Source organism: Apostichopus japonicus, chromosome 13 (assembly GCF_037975245.1).
Source record: "Apostichopus japonicus isolate 1M-3 chromosome 13, ASM3797524v1, whole genome shotgun sequence".
Taxonomy (NCBI): Eukaryota; Metazoa; Echinodermata; class Holothuroidea; order Aspidochirotida; family Stichopodidae; genus Apostichopus; species Apostichopus japonicus.
Genome location: NC_092573.1, coordinates 4791048 through 4811703, shown reverse-complemented (window position 1 = coordinate 4811703; position 20656 = coordinate 4791048). Strand labels below are relative to the sequence as shown.

At 40.0% G+C, this 20656-nt stretch overlaps 1 protein-coding gene across 1 annotated transcript in view; it reads left to right on the top strand.

Annotated features, from left to right (window-relative positions):
* Nucleotides 1-20656, top strand: part of LOC139979016 (uncharacterized) — a 184308-nt gene that overhangs the window by 6367 nt on the left and 157285 nt on the right. The window contains exon 2 of the mRNA XM_071989653.1: nt 1919-1937. The gene's annotated coding sequence lies outside the window, so the exon portion shown is untranslated. The remainder of the gene's footprint in view (nt 1-1918; nt 1938-20656) is intronic.

Below are 20656 nucleotides of genomic sequence, written 5' to 3'. Positions count from 1 at the left end.
GGAATGCACTGTGAACATTGTGATGTACAAGGCAATTGGTTACCTTCCCAGCTAACCAAACCCTCTGGGATCCCGGTCTATTGGGATCATTATTAACATGATTAACATAATTATTAAGCTTTGAGAAATAACTTGGTGTTATGCTGTGCAAAGCTAATAATAATTTGTTAAAGCTGCTATTCCTGGCTTATAATTTGATGGACCTAGATTTAAATGTATACCTCCCAATATGTTATAAAATTTTAATGTAAATGTATGTTTATGATAATGTGAGTTATCATGTGCTATATCTGTATCTGTGCTTACACGTATATCATATTTTCTGTTCACAGGTCAATAATGGTGCAGATTTTGGCTTCCTGAAGACAAGTGGGAGGCCATTTGTAGTTAAGAGAAACACTCTTTGTTCGTGAAGACTTAACTGGTGTCGATTTGGGGTACCACTTTAAAACGAAAGTCATGAGGAACCCTTGCCCAAGACTCAACTTTGCATTATTGTGCAGTGCTATACTTTTGCGATTCATGTTTGATCCATTAACTTGTCTTAACTTTGTTGGAAAAAAAATCAGATTTTCAGATTTTATTTACAGTGATTTCTTCTCTATCTGTCGAAAGTCAGCCTTTTGTAGACATCAGAAGTTTTATCAGAAATAAATACTGCCAACGTACACATTATTTGTGTTTCTTCTGCTCTCTTTTCTTTCAGTGATACTAGTCAGTGAAACTAGTCGGGTTTAATTCTTTCAGTGAATCTAGTCAGTCGATACCGACTAAGAAAGGTTAGTCGGGAGAGGCACCATCCTGACTAATGTAAAACCTGCTATAAACTAGTCGGTGGCTCATATAAATTAGTCGGTAAAGACCGACTAATGTCACCAACTAATGTAACTGACTAATAAACATTTACCGACTAAAAAATTGTTGATCGACTAAGCTGACGGACTAAGATGACCGACTAAGAAATCCAACTGACTAAGGAATAAATTAGTTGGTATAGCAACTGACTAAGGCTATGTTAGTCGGGAGAGGCACCAGATGGACTAACGTTTTGTTAGTCGGTGAACCAATTTAAGTTTTCAGTGTACACTCACCATTGCCCCTACTGAATTCTACTCCCTTAGCCATCCCACACTCACCATTACCCCCACTGAATTCCACTCAACTGCCCATCCCACACTCACCATTACCCCCACCGAATTCCTCTCCCCTAGCCAACCCACACTCACTGTTACCCCCACTGAATTCCACTCCCCTGCCCATCCCACACTCACCATTATCCCCACTGAATTCCACACCCCTAGCCATCCTCCACTCACCATTACCCCTACTGAATTCCATTCCCCTAGCCATACCACACTGACCAATGCCCCTACTGAATTCCACTCCCCTAGCCATCCCACAGTCACCATTACCCCTAATGCATTCCACTCCACTGCCCATCCCACACTCACCATTACCCCCACCGAATTCTACTCCCCTAGCCATCTCACACTCACCATTACCCCCACTGAATTCCTCTCCACTGCCCATCCCACACTCACCATTACCCCCACTGAATTCCACTCCCCTAGCCATCCCACACTCACCATTACCCCTACTGAATTCCACTCCACTGCCCATCCCACACTCACCATTACCCCTACTGAATTCTACTCCCCTAGCCATCCCACACTCACCATTACCCCCACTGAATTCCTCTCCACTGCCCATCCCACACTCACCATTACCCCTACTGAATTCCACTCCACTGCCCATCCCTTGGCACAGCAACGTGGAAGACATCACTGTTGTGGAGTACTTTCTAAGCCGATACCGTACTGATCATAGAATATTGGGCACACTTTACAGTAACATTAATGTACGCATGCAGTCATGTCAACGTTGAGGTTGATATTAAGTTACAAATTCTTACATTCAGCCGGTGGGATTTCAAACAGGTAATCTTATCTTTTCTTCCCGATTTCGAGTACTCACTAATAGCTAAAATTACCCCCCTCTCCCATCTAATCTCGAAGGCATGATCTAGTGTCCCTTTGACATTTGTCCCCTCGAATTTAACCCTCCGGACTGTCTGGATGTATCAAAGATTCCCTTTACCATATATAGCCATTGATTTAAATTGACGTCAATGCTTGACCCATTTCGTACCTTGTCATTAATTTTGATCTCTATGCAAGCATCTTAATAGCAGAGTGCCTCTAAATATTAAGCTAACATACATACTCCTTTTAAACTTTGTGCATATGTTTTATTCGAACGAAGCAAGTAGATAAGAAAAAGGGCCCTTGTTATACAAGATTAAGTTTCCTTTCTTATGCCTCCCGTTTCACGACGTTGCCTTAATTCTACATGATATAAGAAAAGGAAGAGAATTTTTCCTTGCTGACTGTGTGATACGCTTAAATATTTAATCAATGCAAGATTATCAGAATATTTTATCAGAAATCTTTCTTGTTAAAGTCATTGCCATTAGGATCAAAAGGCCTTCAATTGTATTACCATATTCAGTAAAAGGACGTTTATTCGTAAAATGACCTTCGGTATAATATTCTAAAATTTTACTTTCCCGAGAAAGTCTTGATGAAAAATGTTCTCATTCATCGTCATTAATATCCATAAATTGCTAAACGTTTAACTGGGATATAGCGGCAACACTGCCGGTCCCGTTTACATACCTATGAGCAAATGCTCTGTCAAATATGTGTATCATCATTGAGACTAACAAACAGGTACCGAATAGGTCTAGTGACTTCATTAGGAAAGTCACTGGTAATGGATTGCACATTTGTTGACATGAGATTTTATTTTCAGGTCAATTGATAATTTTAATTCTTGTTTTAATACTCATTTATACCAGAATTACAGTGATTCTGTACTCATACTACCCTATAATAGGATATTCATTCCATGTGCTTGTTCTCGTACTCATACCAGATAGAATTGTACTTAAATTCATACTTATGATATAATTATATCTGTATACTACAAGCATGGAACCGTATAAAGGTCTCTCCTGGCAAAATGAGAGAAGTTATGTTTTTTATGGGTTTTGAAATTGTCATCCCTTTATCAAGTGATTTTCGATCATGAGAAGTGTTAGGAACAAAATATTGATCAAAGGAAGTCAATATCGCGCAAAAGTACCTAAAACAACAAACATGCATACAGTAACCAACGCTGAGCGGCCTCTTTTAATGTGGACGACTTTAACTTAAGAGCAGATTTCAGAGAATATCTTATCTAGTATCCTTTGTCGGTAATACACTTTCATTTTAAATTGAATTAATGCTATAAACAACTTCAGAATTTGAACAATTGTGGGGATACACCTTATAAGCTAATGGGTAAAGTCGAAGCACAAACTTCGAAGGGCCCTCTGATTATTCTGTATCATCAATACCTGTATTTGAAAGAAAGGGGCACTTTCTACTTAATTTTACTTTATACTTAAACAAACTGTCAGTTTTGAATAACTTAAAGTCTCACTTTCTTACAAAAATATGAGAACACTTGTAAGGTTTCCAAAAAATAGGGGAAACATAGGTCCCCCCCCCCCCCCCTACTCGGATACGCCTCTGCTGTTAAGAAGACTTGCGTTGCGAATTGCGTGGCAATTTCTGTTGTGCCAAGATGTTAATTAAATTTTTTGAACTTCCTTTCAGCAATTTAAGACCTCGAATAATGGCACTTGAAGACTGTCAGTAATGGTTTTAAAAAGATTGTTTATATTCATGCAGTGAATGCGAGCACACCAACCTAGTGTGCCTGCAGAGTATTGATTTCATGATGAGTTTAAATTCAATGGCATGATCATTGTATTATACATCTACTTGAATCTTTCCAATGCAGTCACTAGCCTTCGGAAAACAGACTGCAAACCATCCATATTTTCAAACTTAAATAACATTAACTTGACAGTTGCAACGGTTGACAAAAAAATGCATGAAGGCTAAAGCATAAGTCCCAAAACGTCACCTGAGATAATTCCAAATGGAATATACAACTTGAATGTACAAAATTGGTCACATGCCCACGGAAAACTGACTAGGAATTTGTAAAACTGTGACAGTTTTCAAACTTTGAAATACTTGCCAGTTGCAGAAAGTTATCAGAATAATTTCCCAACTTCCAAATAGACAGAACTATATTTAGCTAATCTCAACGCAGTGTAAAAAAAAGAAACTTTTGTCAGTTACTGTGGGAGAACTATCCATGATACTCTTTTGACGTTTGAACAGTTATACAGATTTATCGATCAAAAACACAACAAAGTAATTCCAAGGCAGTATAACAATTCACACAATCGGGCGCTTGCACAAAGAAATCTGAATGAGTTATAAAATTGTCACCCTTTTCAATATTTTTGTCAGTTGCGAAGGGAATATCAGAGTTAAATTATAATATTTATCTGAGATATATCCGGCGTAGTGTAACTATCAGTATAACAACGGCCAACATTGTTCAACCTTTATCTACTGATATTGCGGGATGTTACCTCTTTATAGTAAATTACTTACTGAAACTAATAAACCCTTTTGTCGCACAAAGTCTTGTTTGAGACCTTTAACTTGAAAGTGTTGGTTATTAAGATTCTTTGTCACACTACGATTGTCTGTGTTGCAATCACTCAGTATTTCAAACATTTATAGCACCAGGAAGTTCCATAACAACTCCCTGATATATACAGCACTACGTTCGCACAGTAACAGGCCGTGATCATATGGTTTCAGAGCTTTCCTTATCCGCCATATACTATTTTGGAAAATGTCGGTGTAAATGAATATTTAAGGGAGGCCCTAAAGGTTGTTTTCGTAGGTGTATACTATGAAAGCAAGCTTGTATAGGAAAAGAAGATTATTAAAACACAAATGTAATTGTGTTTAATATTCATAGGTTGATCTACAACACATACACACGGTATAGTGTTATTATTGCTCACGTATACTTTGCATATTTGAAGACATTTATAGTTGATTTCATTTGAACTCTAAGATCGATGTATCTTATTAATCGCCAGTGTCATCATTGCAAGTAATAAACAGAATTTTACTTGCTCTCGCTGTTTTCCAACTTTCTGTTCAAGTTTTGTTTTTCTTCAGTTGAAGCTGCATCTTTCTAAGTTGACTTAGTTGGTGTTTTGGGATGATAGGAAACATCAATCCGTAACTTTAGCTACGGTTAACGATAAAAGAAGGTCTAAACAAATCAAGAGTTTACTTTAAAACACGACGATAATTATTTCTGTGTTGTATTCAAATGTTAATAACTTGCTAGAATCGTAGGAAGGAATTTCGGATAAACTGTCAATGGGCTTAGGGTGCAGGGTTTGCCTGAGTAGGTTTAAGTGCGAAACACCCGGAAACTGCAATGTTTTCAGATATTTCCTGTTCTCTCATATAAAAACACAGATGCATGTCAGAATGAGGGATGATTCTGGAATTTCTTTGGAATTTACATTTTTTTCATATGTGTTTTCTTCTTGTCGAATTTTGAAGCGGTCACCACATACTTATAATTACAACCCAACATTAAATGCGCCCTTATGATTCAGTCAAGTCGGTCTAACAATCCTTTTGTATACTATTGTGTAGATAATAATTAAAATCATGACGATCTACTTTTTTTGGGTCAAAATTTCAACCCATTCTTGTGTTTATAATGGAAGGCATAATGAGACTTAAAGTATGCGGAAGCTTTCATATTAAGGACACTTCTGTGTTTTCACATGAATATCAAGTTTGTTGGTTTCTTTCGTTTATTTCTGCCATTAAATCACAATGAAGTACATTTCTTAATTCATAGTTATAACAGTGAGGCAGAGGGACCATAAGAAAGATAACTATTCTGGTCTGGTCTCTTACAAAGTAAAAAGGGAAAATTTTACTTTATATAGAAAAAAGAGATAACAATAGAACAATAGAAAACACACACATTGGGGTTTAACAGAACTGGGTAGGAAAACAGAACATAATCAGGCGGAACCTTTTTGCTGATGATAGAAATATGTTTTTTTCACCAGTTAAGTTTTGAATCAATATTCAATCCTAAAAAATTAGCATAATCAGATGCGTTAATACACACTCCATCAAGTTTGACTGAGTTTTGTATGATCACAAAATCTGTTGACAACCACCATTAATGTTGTTTTACCTATATTAAGCGACAATCTCTTCGATTTTAGCCAGTTAGAAATTTTGAGGCATTCGTTACTGATATTTTGAACAGCATTCTCTGAATGTTTGTGTTGGATAAAAACAGTAGTGTCATCAGCAAACATAATAAAGGAAACCTTATGAGAAGACATGTAGATATCATTTATATACATAATAAAAAGTAGTGGTCCTAAAATGGAACCTTGTGGAACGCCAATATTGCCAAAAATACGTGAGGAGCTTACACCATTATACGACACAAAGTGATAACGATCACTTACGTAACTCTGGAAACAATTTAAAGATGCTCAACATACCCAATAACAATAAGTATTTGTAGAAGAATGCGGTGGTGATTGGTATCAAAGCTTTTAGAATTAGATCAAGGAAGAGTGCAGCCGTGCATATCTTAATATCCAATCCTTTCGAGATTTTGTCGTCAGTGCCGCCATAAATGTTAAGTGCTTCTTATTGAAACCATATTGATTTGAATACAATAAGTCGTGTTTAAGTATAAAGTTGTAAAAACGGTTGTGAACACGTCTGTTCAATAATTTTAGATATTTACTTCGCTCCTCGCTTACCTGTCTCCTCACAACCTTAGCACCTCATTCTACCGTGCCTATAAAGTCCTGGTAAAATAATAACACTGTGCGCCCTCTATGACCGAACCCCCCCCCCCCCTCGGTCACTCCTCACTACTCATTCTACCATTAAAAGTGTCTTCACGTGAATTTCTTGTGGATATATTTCCCTTGGATTTCGTCTTGGTTTTCTTTAGCGATCTTTGGAAGTTTCTTTCCTCGGATTCTTAGGAGTATTGCAGTCCTTTCCAGCCCGATAAGTATCCTTTTTTGTTGAAAGGGAGGGTTTTGGGGACTGTTTTTATTCCTAGTGCGTTTCCGCCCTTAGGTTTTTTGCGGGGGTAGCAGTTCCGCGAACTGCCTAGGTTTCCCGCCATTTTCCCTTCCCCACGCTATAGGCGTGTCGTTGTATTTTCATGTTCATAGCATGTCTACATTGTATTTCTATTCACGATTTCTTCTTCTATATTTCGCTCTCTCATATTCTTTTTCAGCTTGTGTTGATTTTGTTAGGCCACTTCGTAGCGTTTTTCGTATTTTGCCGTTGCTAGGTTACGCTACGTACCTCTACTCACCGTTATGTACCTCCCGTTATCTCCCGTTCTCTTGTTAGTTTGCATTTTTCCGTAAGCTTAAGAGTTAGTCTTTCCTTAATTCGAGCGTTTTAGTTTGTCTCGTAACCAGCTAAAGTTTTTTAACTACTCGATGTTTCGGCCAGGCAGAACCTGGGTCGAACACGATTTGTGTCCTAAGTGTAGAACCTACACTGGTCTGCATAAATTTTTCGCCAGCTCAGTGGCACTAGATAGACCAGTGGCTTACGAGTCTAAGAAGCAAGCTTTAGGGCAGGCTGGACTTGATTCCTTAGGCCATCGGTGCCCCAGAAAAAGATATAGGAGAGACAAGAGAGAGAGAGAGAGGAGGAGGGAGAAGTGGTGAGAGAGGTGGAGGAAAGTGGCCAGGAGAGGGCCGAAGGAGAGGTGGAGAGAGAAAGAAAGAGTACCCCTAACGGTCCCGGCGACGTCCGGTTGATTACGGCCAGAGGGAAGGGCAGGAGCAAGGCTCCTGCCAAGAAAAGACCTCTTGAGAAGAGGCACGGCTCGGCCGGGCTAGAGGCAACGTCTCAGTCCGGGTCGCAGCAAAGAGTACCCCTAACGGTCCCGGCGACGTCCGGTTGATTACGGCCAGAGGGAAGGGCAGGAGCAAGGCTCCCGCCAAGAAAAGACCTCTTGAGAAGAGGCACGGCTCGGCCGGGCTAGAGGCAACGTCTCAGTCCGGGTCGCAGCAAGAGAGACCCATGGAGCGCGGGCTACAGGCCACGGAGAGCTCGGGTCCGAGAGAGAGAGTACGACCGAGGGGTCGCTGAAACGGAGCCGGTCCCATAGCAGGCTCCGGGAGCCCGGGTCCGGCGAGAAAAAAATATATATATTTAAAAAAAAAAAAAAAAAAAAATCCCACCGGAAAGGACAGAATGTCCGGGTCGAGGTGTACCGGCGTGGTGGTACCCGGCGTGGTACGCACACAGAGACGGGCTCCGGGAGCCTGGGTCCGGCGAGGCCCCGGGTCCGGCGAGACCCCGGGTCCGGCGAGACTCGAAGGGAAGGCAGAACCGAGGTTTCACTCCAGATCCGAGACCGCCCCCGGAGCCGGGAACCAGAGCTATACAATCGACTGCTGGGTCCTCAGAGATTGGCTCCGGAGGGCCCGGGCCCGACGAGAACGGGGGCGCAGGGGCAGAAGCCCGGTCCGCAGATCTCCAAACGGGATCCAAAACTGGTCCCGAAGTCGGGAGCCTACGAGAGTAACAACATTTACAACTGCGACATTTACAATAACATTTACAACTACAACAACATTTACAACGAGATTAACAACTGCTAGGCCCCCAGAACGGGGTAGCAGGTGCAGAAGCCCGGCCCGCAGACCCCCTAACCGGAGCCGCGGCCGGTCCTGAGGCCGGGAACCGATGAGATTACCAATGCCGGGCCCCCAGAACGGGGTAGCAGGGGCAAGCGCCCAATCCGAAAAGAGAACCAGCCCCGAGCCAGGTTCCCACGGCAAAGGGAGAAATACCTATCCCCAGACACCGAACACAGACATCGGTGCCGAGGAGCGATCGCAACCCACGGCCAGCCCGGCCGCGACACCACGATCAATCCCAGACCAAAGAATGGAACCTGATTTGTTCCCCGGCAAGGACGACCTGGTTTGCAGAGCGTCGGGCAACCTGTCCGGCCTAGACGACGAGGTCGACCCCTAGATTTCGGGGTTACAGAGGACGGTTACTCCCGCTTCCCAGAATAGGGGGAGTGTCCCCCCCCCCCCCCGGAACTAGCAGCTTGAGCGGCGACGACAGGTTCGAATCATTTGCGGGAAAACACCGCTACCACTACACATCCCAAATGTGTGTTTATTTACCGAGTACCTGCAGACACTCAGGGGTGATATTCTCCTCGCTAATTATACTCCTCTCTAATCATAATTCATCGCCATTTGCCTAGGTTAAAATCTTACTTGTGTTTAAAAACACTGTCGTTTAAAACACTGGTGAACCCACTTCCAGAACATGTTAAAATGCGTAAGACTGAGGGGTTTCAAATCGGTTCTCATGACGTACAATATTCCGTTTACTTTAAAACCTTGGCAAACTGCTAGGAAGAGAACTTTCTCGAGACTTGGCAAAGTGCCAGGAAACATAACGCTCATAGATCCTTGGCAAACTGCCAGAAAAAAAAAGGTACAACGTGGCACATTTGTTAAGAGAGGAGGGGGGCCAAGCAGCCACCTGGCTTGACACGTGTAAGCTCAACTTTTACCGCAACGAGCTATCGACTACGTGAGCGATCCTATGGAATAAGCCTTTCTTCCTATTTCTTTGGTGAATTACCAAGACAAACGCGTTAGTAAGGTGAAAAAGGGGTAGGATACAACCCCAGCAAGTTACAAGCGCTAACACGCTCCGAACATACAGCATGCGCTTCATGAGCAATGTTCGATGTTCCGACATCTTAAGCAGAGTTGCATTTCGTAGCACCTGATGGCCTAGTCTTGACTAGCCTAGGCGCTAGGTGGTTTCAATAGGAAGCTGGAAACCTTTACTGCACTACGAAATGGACACATCTCGACAGGAAGAGATTTGAGAATAACGGGTACGTTATCATAACATTCAATACGTGTTTATTACGTTAAATGTGGTGTTGATAAAACGTTGACATAAGATGTCTATGAGATATTACGTTATATTAATGTTATATTAATGTCTTAACGGAAATTGTTTTGAAATAATAGCCCCTAAAGGGTTTCGGTAACATATTTCTTACACCTCTAATAACGCTATCATAGCAAAAGACTAAACATTTAGTAACGCCTTTGTGTTTGCTGAGTAACTCCCGGGACTCCGTTAAACAGCCAGGATTTATGAGGTGGAATTTCTACAAACCCACCCTACACATCCCCTGTTGGGAGTTTGTTCCTGGTGAGTAGGGCTGTAGCTTAGTTAGCTCAGTGGTTAAACCCGGTGCCTTCCAATCAAAAGGTCCCCGGTTCAAGTCACCCCAAGATTAATGTATGTTGTCCAGTTACAGAGCTGTTGACAATTCATAGTCATGGACATTAAATATGAATGTACGAGACTGACTTTGGTCTGCTTGCGGCTTTGATAAGCCAATGAGGCTTCTTCACAAGTTCCTACTTGCAGGATGATCTAAATTACATACACAAATACATACATATACTGTAGTTGTAAAAGCCACATAGCAGCTGTAGCATTGATTAAGACTCTGATGAAGCAAACTATCCATTCAGTACTCAATTTTTGGAGAGCACTGTGGTCAAGCGGTGTAGGCAGTGTACTGGTGATCTAAGGCTTGCAGGTTTTAGTCCTGGCCAGATCATTCTGTTGTTTCCTTGGGCAAGGCACTTTATCTCCATTGCGTCTTTCCATCCAGGAGGGATTTCTCTCTGTTTAACAGGTTATTTTTGAGAAGGGTAATATTGCTAGCGCCTCTGGCTTCGTTATCGATAGATAGGCCGGCGCAGTTCAACCCTCAATATTATTATTAATATTATTTTTCATGGAAAGAACCTCCATGAAACCTCCCTACAGGGTACAGCTTAGGTCTACATCATCAAGGCAGTACTTTTCTTCAGAGGTTTTCTGATTGCAACTGGTTGATAACTAAAGGGGTCATCAGCGGTACTGTGGTACTGCAAGCAGTACTGCGAGTGCTGCTGTATTGCAGGCGCTAACAAGGTCATCATACAGGCCACTGTCCTTGACTTCTTTAGCAGCATATACAGAGAAACCACTTTCCTGCACCACAGTGGCGTCAACAGGGCAAAGGATCGGCCCCAACACCCTATTTGCAAAGATAACCAGGTTTCATGTACTTCCGCCTCGCTCTCAGGACTGTGGGGTTGGGGCTCTCTGGAGCCCTCCCAAGCCCAAGTACAGGGCACTTTGATCACCATCCGCTCAGACAACACGATGGTGGTGGCATACTGTACAGTAGCTACATCAATAGACAGGGTGGCACCAGGGCAGAGAGACTGTGCCGTCTGGCATGGGAGACCCTCACCACAGCTGCAGAATCTGGCACGGCCCTATGGGTCTCCCATATAGCCAGAAAGGAGAGTGTGAGGGCCGATGCTCTGCCCAGGGGACAACTCGACCCCGACGAGTGAACCCTTCGCAAGGAATATGCGGTAGGTTTTTCCACATGTTCGGCATACCTCTGATAGACCTGCTTACGACAAAGGGCAACAATGGGCTGCCCATCTTTTGTAACAGGCGGTCCCACCTGCAGCCTTCCACATAGCGCCAGGTCCCTGCCTTGAGACGGACCAGAGGTTTAAATTCTTCCCCCCCCCCCCTTTGGCATGATCAGCCAGATATTGAGGAAGATTCGCAGCTCCAAGGGTAAATTCATCCTAGTGGCTCCCTCCGGACCCAGGGTCCCAGGCCGCAGGTCCCACACGCAGGCCCCAGGCGGGGACGTCTGGTTTTCCAGACGGCTCCACGCTGGGCATTAGCCCAGACATTGACCAGCTCACCAAAGGCATGGCTAATCGCCGTCCACGGGTCAGACAGTTAGCCCCCTCTGCGGGGCTCTCAGCAGTGCTGCATGCCCTGGCAGGGCCGCTGTACGAATCAACGGGGAACGCTTCCCTGGCTGCTCTTACAAAGAAAACACTCTTCGTCATTGCGGTAGCGTCAGCGTGAAGGAGTTACCTCCAAGCCCTAACAACCAAACAGAACCACATCAGATTCGAGGGCCATGGGGCGAGGACGGTTCCAGACCCGTCCCTTATTGCCAAGAACCGGGCCTTGACTTTCTTGCCCGGGGACATTTTCTTTCCGGAAATCAAAACCCTTTCATCAGTGGCTGAGGACAAGCGATGGTGCCCAGTCAGGGCACTGAAGTGGTACTTAAACAGGACAGAGAAGTTGAGACAAACAACCTCCCTTTTCATCCTGCCACGACCACCTTAAACAGCAGCCGCCAAGGATACCCTATCCCGATGGCTAGTAGAGATGATCCGCCCGTTCACGATGGGGGGATACCCGGCCAAGAGATCACAACATCAGTGGGGCCTCGGCTTCCACAGCTCTCTCTGCCGGTATCCCGATACAGGACATCCTCAAGGTGGCAGCGTGGAAAACACCAACTACGTTCGTCGCCTGTTACTTACCTGACACTCTACACGCCGAGGCAGCTTTTGGTAGCTCGGCGATGCGAGGTCCGGTTGGTACTTGGTCCCACCCCTCGGGCCTCCCACCATCGGGCAGTGCCACTCGGTGCTAAGGTTGTGAGGAGACAGGTAAGCGAGGAGCGAAGTAAATATTCCAAAACTTACTGGTTTGGATATTTACGAGTGACGAGCTTACCTGTCTCCATTCCCGCCTCCCTCCCCCGAGGGGGTGGGACACAGCCGGACGGGGGAGCAGTCGTTCGACTAGGCTCACGACTCCAAGCACAACACCAGATAGACAGAGCCAACAACTACTAAGAGTCACCGGCCAGGTCTATCGGTGAGGGTAACTTTGCACCCTGTGTTTTTCATATGCGTACTCACCTAAGTTGTCTTAGGGTTAGCAAGTGTTGGGCCTTTACAGGATGAGGCTCCTTGTTAGGAAAAAGGGGTAGTTTCGCCTGCAGGGCTCAGGAGAGTGTCCCCCCCCCCTTACCCGCTGCGGCGGGGAGGATTACACTCTCCCTGCTAGGAAGGCATCAGTGCCTTTTGTTAAGGGCTCACCTTTGAGAAGTTTAGTCGACGGGAGTCCTTGGGGTGGCCAGAGGATTCTGGCCACCCCTATTTCGGTGACCGTGAGGCCACTTTTAAGGAGTGGTCTCATGAGTAGTGAGGAGTGACCGAGGGGGGGGGTTCGGTCATAGAGGGCGCACAGTGTTATTATTTTACCAGGACTTTATAGGCACGGTAGAATGAGGTGCTAAGGTTGTGAGGAGACAGGTAAGCTCGTCACTCGTAAATATCCAAACCAGTAAGTTTTGGAATATTTAAGGCAAAACAGACATTGGTCTACACATAAGTTGCTCATTGCCACATTTAAAAATAGTAGTAATTTTGCGATCTTAAGTTAATTAAAAAATTATTAATGTGTGTTATCGGAACTTTGATAGTATGCCCAAATTTCTTTAAAATGGCATTCGGAATTTGATCAAAACCAGGACTTTTACCATGTTTTTAGCTAAGAATTAACATGAAGGACTTCATAATGAGTAGTAGGAAACATAACAAAAGAGTTTTGTACATTTGCATCGATGTTGTTAAAGCATACTTTGTTCCCATCGGTAGCCTGGCTGCCAAAGACTTTGGAACTGTAGATAAATACATACAAAATTATTAGCAATTGTATATGCGGATCCTCTGTGAGAACATCAGTACAAACAAAGGATTTACTACAATTAGTTTGCTCATTTTTTTTTAGAATACATGTTGATTACTTTCCACACATTTTCTTGGCCTGTCTAATAACATTTGTAAGCTCTTATAATTGGAATAATGAGCTTGGCGATCACATGAATTTATTTTCTATATTTTCTGTTTTATATTTAATGGAAGCAATGATTGCAGGTGTAATCCATGTTTGTTTTTTGATAGTTTCTATTTGGTTAACTTTGGTGATCGGACAGCAACTGTTGAAGCTTTGACGGAAACTTGGAATAAAATGGGAGTAAGTAATATCTACATCATTATTTAACAGGACTACAGACCAGTTAACAGCTACAAGCTCTGTAATAAGCATAGCAATGTTTGATCACAGGTATTTTGCCTAAAGGGTTGGGGTTTATTTTTACTTCTTAGTGAACAATTTAAACTTGTAACAAGAAAAGTCAGATAATGATCAGATATATCACTTATTATATAACACCGGAGTTAAATTTAGACAGAGGAATGTTTGTTTTAATGTTGTCAATCAGAGTAGAAGTTTCCCTTGTAACTCTCGTAAGGCCCGTCAATGGTATATACTAAGGAATGCATTGTCATGGTGTTTATAAATTGTTCCACGTCGTTGTTTATATGATTTTGACAGATATCAATATTATAATCCCCTGCTAAAAAGCAGCTTTTTAATTCAGTATCAATGATACTCAAGCACTGATCAAGCTCATCATTGAAACGACAAATAGAAATTTCTGGTGGTCTGTAGATAACCCCGACTTTAACATTTTTGCAATTGTCATTTATAACTTCAATAATTAACTTTCAGCACTAATTGCAAAACAGATAGTTACTTAATTCAGGTCTTCAAAGAACTCTCAGGTCTCGTTTAACATATATGGCTACACTACCACCTCGCTTTGAATTTCTATCATAATGTATGAATCTATACCCATCAATGTCAAGGAGGTCTATAGTCGCATTACAACTTAGCGAGGTCTCAGTTACTGGTATGAAATTAAACTCATGATTTACAAGGGTTATTAAAAGATTAATTAAAGCATCGTAATTTTTAGTAAGGCTTCTTGCGTTGACATGTAATACTGAATGCGATTTTGTCGCAGAATCAGTACAACGTAGGTTTAAATCGTCAACTGGTATAGTAAGAGCAAACCTGGATAAATCTCATCATGTGTTCCGGGAGTCCTATGATCGAACATGAAATTCTATAGTACAAGAGGTAACAATTATAACGAATTGACAAGTTGCGCTATCGCATGAGTAGATGTAAAAACCCCTATGATACAGAAACAAAATAAAATAATGTACAAGATAAAAGCAAAAAGTGAAGAAATGTGAACAGGATGACATATTCCATGGTAGAAAAATTGGTTGGTACGTAAGACATGCAGTGAAGTAAGAATGCAAAAGATGCTTGCTTTGAATATCCTACTTTACACAAGTATTACGTAACTTACTAGACAAACATATACAAGTCATGCTTGTAGATGAAGAGATTTGCAAACTACACAAAGGATTGAGGTAAATGAAGCATGTAAGGGGGAAAGGGAACATGGCTTAAAGAACTTTTCACATAGTGTACCATATGAATATTCTAAAAGAGGTAAACATCTTTATAACACAGAATGTAAACTGAAGACATCTTAGAGATTTTCGTTATCCTTTCATCAAGTTCTACCAGAGAGAAAAGAGGCAAGTTCATGGTCATGAACTTGTTTGATGTCATGAACAATACTATAATCATATGATGTTTTGAGTGCCCGTTATACGTTTATGTTACAGAGTAGGGATAGTGCTTATACTTTTAAGGTAAATTCAAATATGAGCATGATGGTAACAAAATTCGTCTTTTAACAAAATAGTATAAAGTGCTAATTTAAAAAGACATTCTAAAACTGTTACAAAATCCTCAACAGTTTGTTCTACAGACTATCTGATACATTGTGACAAGCATATGGTGCAAGGTTAAAAGATTCTTATTTTAGCTCTCTTTAGCTCTTAGTCATGTACATTTTTAAAGCAGCATAAAAATTTCATTTCATTTTCTCTTTGACAATACATTCCTATTAGAAAAAGTATAAATAAACAAACCGTTGCACTGAACATGAGAAGAGAAAGATATGAAGAAACATGCACGGAAAATTATTAGGCCATTTCTTTTAATTCAAAGGATGTAATTTATGTGACTATCTGTTGATGAAATAAACGTCAGTACCCTCCACAAGTATATATAGTTGAAGGTATTTTTGTTGCAAAACCCGTCATTGCAATATATGATCCTAGAAAATATATGACTTCCATGCGAGAATAATGCTTTAAGGCGATAATTTTGTTAACAAGTTGTATAACCATATGCAAATACTACAAAGAAGCAACAAGAAAAACGTTGTCGTTTTCGAACAATTGTGATACTTATCACTTATGTTGCCAAGGCGCAGATCTAGAAATAACATTCATTATTCATGTTTAATCACATGAAAACATTCATAAAATCATAGTAAAGCAAAACGATTGGAATCTTTCTGCTGCATAGCGGTATAGAGATCGAGCCCTGAGGGTTAGAAATGTTTTAAAAAAATGATTATAAAGTCAGTGACATATCGGATGTAATTGATAAGAATTTTTCTTTATGATTTATCTTTTTCTTTTCGAAACAGTAATGAATTATGTGAACAACGAAACTTTGGTGATATGATTCCGGAAAAATCAGAATATATAAACCAGCCGAGTTATTGATGTTTATAGAGACCTGAAAAGTATACAAAAAATCGTATTGCCAACCTTATTGTGGCTTCTGAGATGTTTCCTCTGGTTTTAGAGAAATTTTTCGAAGAGTTGTGAGATAGAGCGTCCTTAACTTTTGATTAGTCATTCGATAAGACACTGATGAAAATGGAAATACATAAAATCAAGTTGCAGGTGTCAACTGAATTGTGCAAAGTTAGTTCTCCTAAACGTTTCACAGAGCAGGATATATCATATCTTCACGAAGTAGTCTTCTTTGAAGCATGACATGGATATATTCTTCATTACCCCTTGTTATACGTATGGAGGAATATTAGTTATAATATGTAATATAACTACACAATATTAAAACGAAAACAACGACATATAGCCTACACATAATACCTTGAATTAATGAATTTAGTATGTGCCTACATGCAAATGAGTATGTATTTATATTATATGTTCCTCCACAAAGATATGTTTAACCATGGATGGTGTGAATTTGGCCAGTCTCGTGACATGAGTCCATGTATTAACATTCTCTCGTGTTTGAAAATAGGATCAGTTTTCAGGTAAATCCTGTCAAACTGATGGTTCAGATAAAACAAATGATGGGACATGAGAGACATTGTTTTTCACACACTTGAAGTGTCATAAGTTCAGTAAGCCAACAAGAATTTACCAGCACTTCATTAGCAGCATTGTTTGGGCTCTAAAAAGAAATACGTAAAAAAGGCTTTGCTCACTAGAATCCATATCCTTTATTGTATTGCCATAGTCCTTGACAAACGTTTACACAGACACTTCTCTGTTGATCTACTTGACAGCTTTGCTTACCACGTTAATGAAATAAGACCAAGTAGGTTAGTAGGTTGAATTCAATAAGCTTAATATGAAGCAAGACACTACACACTTAAAGGGGCAAAGCAGCTGTATCTTAAATTGACAAATCAATAGATCAATACGATTACTGCAGTAATATGGGGTTGAGTGACGTATTCAAGAGGCGTGTTTAAAATTAGTGTCTTTAGCAGGGAGGATTGTCATTCGAAAACGAAGCTGCTATTATACTACACTAAACTCTATGCATATTATCTATCTATATATATATATATATATATATATATATGTATATATATATATATATATATATATATATATATATATATATATATATATATATATATATATATATATAACCTTTTACATGTGGCCATATAAAGCATTTCTTTTAAAACTGCTCGTCGGAGGAACCGCTCAACCTGAAGTTACGTATGGTGACATAAGCAATTTCCTCAGTTGTAAAAGTGTCAACGTCATATATGATAAATGAATTTCCCCAGTTCGACTCCGGGATAATAACATACTAAGGAAGCTTAGTCCAATCTAGTGAACAAAAAGTCAAAGGGAGAACATGATGTTGCTCCTGGTGGTTTTTTAATCTCTCCGAAGTAGCTTTGATGTACAAGTTTATGTAAAGTTTAGTAAAAAAAAATCTATGAATAAACGTTATTAATATTCTTCCTTTTATGTTCAGCTGTTATAAACCAACTCTTGCATAACACAGAATCAACACCCTGTACCTCTCACAAAATTGTTCTATTTGTCTATATGTTATTGAAATAAGAAAGCCGAATGTTCTCTGTCGCTTAAGATATCTAGGAATTCATAGCAGTTGTGTTTATGACAAACTGCCAAGACTAGAACGTCTGTCTACTACGGAACAAAACTCGGTGAACTCTTTTTTCACCTCAGTTGTAATAACATTTGTCGACAAATCGTGGTTGTTATACAAAGCGGTACTGAATCATTTAGGAAAACACGATCGTGAATTGCGACACTCTGTAACAGACACGATTGAAACAGAAATATCCGAAATTTGACAACGCTTAAGTTACTGGTACCACTTTGAAGTGAGACCATTAAGATTGTTGCCACGAGAAGAATGTCCACGACTTGTTCTGAGGCTGCTAACCACGACGCGTTATCGTGTATATTGAATAGCTTCAAGAGCTGTTCGTTTCGACAACGTTACGTGGTAGATAGATGCTCTGACCAGTTAGTTAGTCATATACCAGTTGTCTCTCGAATTCTAGCAATAAGTCAACGTGGTGAATATTGCAAAAAACATATATTACTGAACCGAAACGCATACAATACAGTGGTAGTGCTGCATTTCATTAATATCTGTAGTAATATTATTCGTTGGTTACCTAATAAGTAAACATATTTCTTAGGACAACGGCAAATACAGCAACTGTAATCCATATTTGTGGTTAAGCTAATTTGTTACACCCTGGTTTGCTAATCTCAGCCAAGTTTTGATGTAGGCCTACTTTGTTGATGAAACACGATCACGATATTGTATATCGAGGCATCTGTAACGTCCAACACTTGTTCAAGGTTTTCTGTCCGTGAACTGTCAAGCAAGGTGCTCACTTCAGCACTGGTTGTCCAAAGGGGAAAATCAATCTCAGCAATGTCAAAAATTCACCTGCCCACGTTATCAAGAAACGAAATGAAGCATAACCAACCCTCGTGTCTAATCAGTTTCACAATTCTTGTCATCTCAAATTTCAAAATATTTCGGGCACTTTGTTTATTTTGTTCTTCTTAAATGAACGCTATATCCAAGTTATCTGTATTGATGATTGAAATTATAATGTGTAATACACACACTTTGATTAAAGTTATATATATATATATATATATAGTGCGTGTTTGTGTGTGTGTGTATTATAGATTATAAGCCAATTATAAGGCAATTATAAGGCAAATATGTCACCAAAACAGAATTAGTATTGTTCGATACAGGTGACAAACGCCTACAGTGGAATTACGGCCTTCCTTACCGGTTTCGAACCTCTGGACATACAATCAGCGTCCATAGCCTAGTGGTTAGGGTGTCCGCATATAAAGCGGGAGGCCCGGGTTCGAATCCCAGTGGAGGCTGGAAATTTTTTCCTGCAAGTTCCGGATTTTCCAACTTATTACAATTTAATTATATATATATATATATATATATATATATATATATATATATATATATATATATATATATATGTATGTATATATATATATATATATATATTTATATATATATGTATATATATATATATATGTATATATATATATATATATATATATATATATATATATATATATATATATACATATATTGAAATTGTAATGAATTGGAAAATTCAAGTTACAAAAAGTTAAAAAGTTACATCCTCCCTCTAATATGCGGACACGTACAATGCTATGGACACTGATTGTCTGTCCGGAGGTTCGAAACCAGTAGAGAAGTTCGTCATCCACTGTAGGCTTGTCACATATGGGTTCACACTTGCCACTTTACATATTAAGAAACTTTTTCTTTCTCTATCTTATCACTATTTTCATAACGGTGTACGTATTTTATTAACGACACAATATACATTATCAGAAAAGAGAAAAATTGGGCCATCCAAAAATATTCGTCCTTGGGGCCATTATATCACCTGTCATTGAAGAATTAACTAAAGTTATTATAGTCAAACTAGATGGAAATAAAATAGTTTAAAATTAAAACACTCATTTGGAAATTCAGGGTAATACGTAAGGTATTTATACTTAATGAATATTTCTTTCCCGATGTTATCAAAATTCTCTAAAGGCTTATTGACACACAGCTGGTCTTGTGGTGCTTCTTGATTAGCCCATTAAGATTTTATATAGTAGCAAATGATTAAAACTAACCCACATCTATTCCTAAAAGAAAACGATGGGCAGAAATGGGGCGAGTGGGGGGGGGGGGAGCGACTAATGACGGTTGAAATTTAGCTACATATAAAAGTTTTCGTGCCGGTGGGTACTTAAGAATTAACGATTCACTGAAATATCCTTCACTTCATTTCAAATTGTAGGATAATTCTCCAGAATGGTCAGATTTAACTTTAAGTCTCTGATATGATGACATTGTTTTCATAATGTATATTTCCATGCTAATATTATATATATGTAGAACTTTCTTTTATTTTGTCTGATATACAAAAGCAAACCATTACTCAACCTTTACCCGCCGTCAGTAGCGCAGTTGCATTGATATAATAACGGAATAAAAACAGAGAGTTCAACAACATAGAAAATAAGAAAATACAAAAGTCCAAAGCAACAAAGAGAGCAACATGTGTTTGACTTTTTCATAGTAATGTATAGTTTTCAAGGTTAACTCTATACCCATTTCGCACGAGATATTCGATGTAACAGTCGAATTAAGGTCATTTC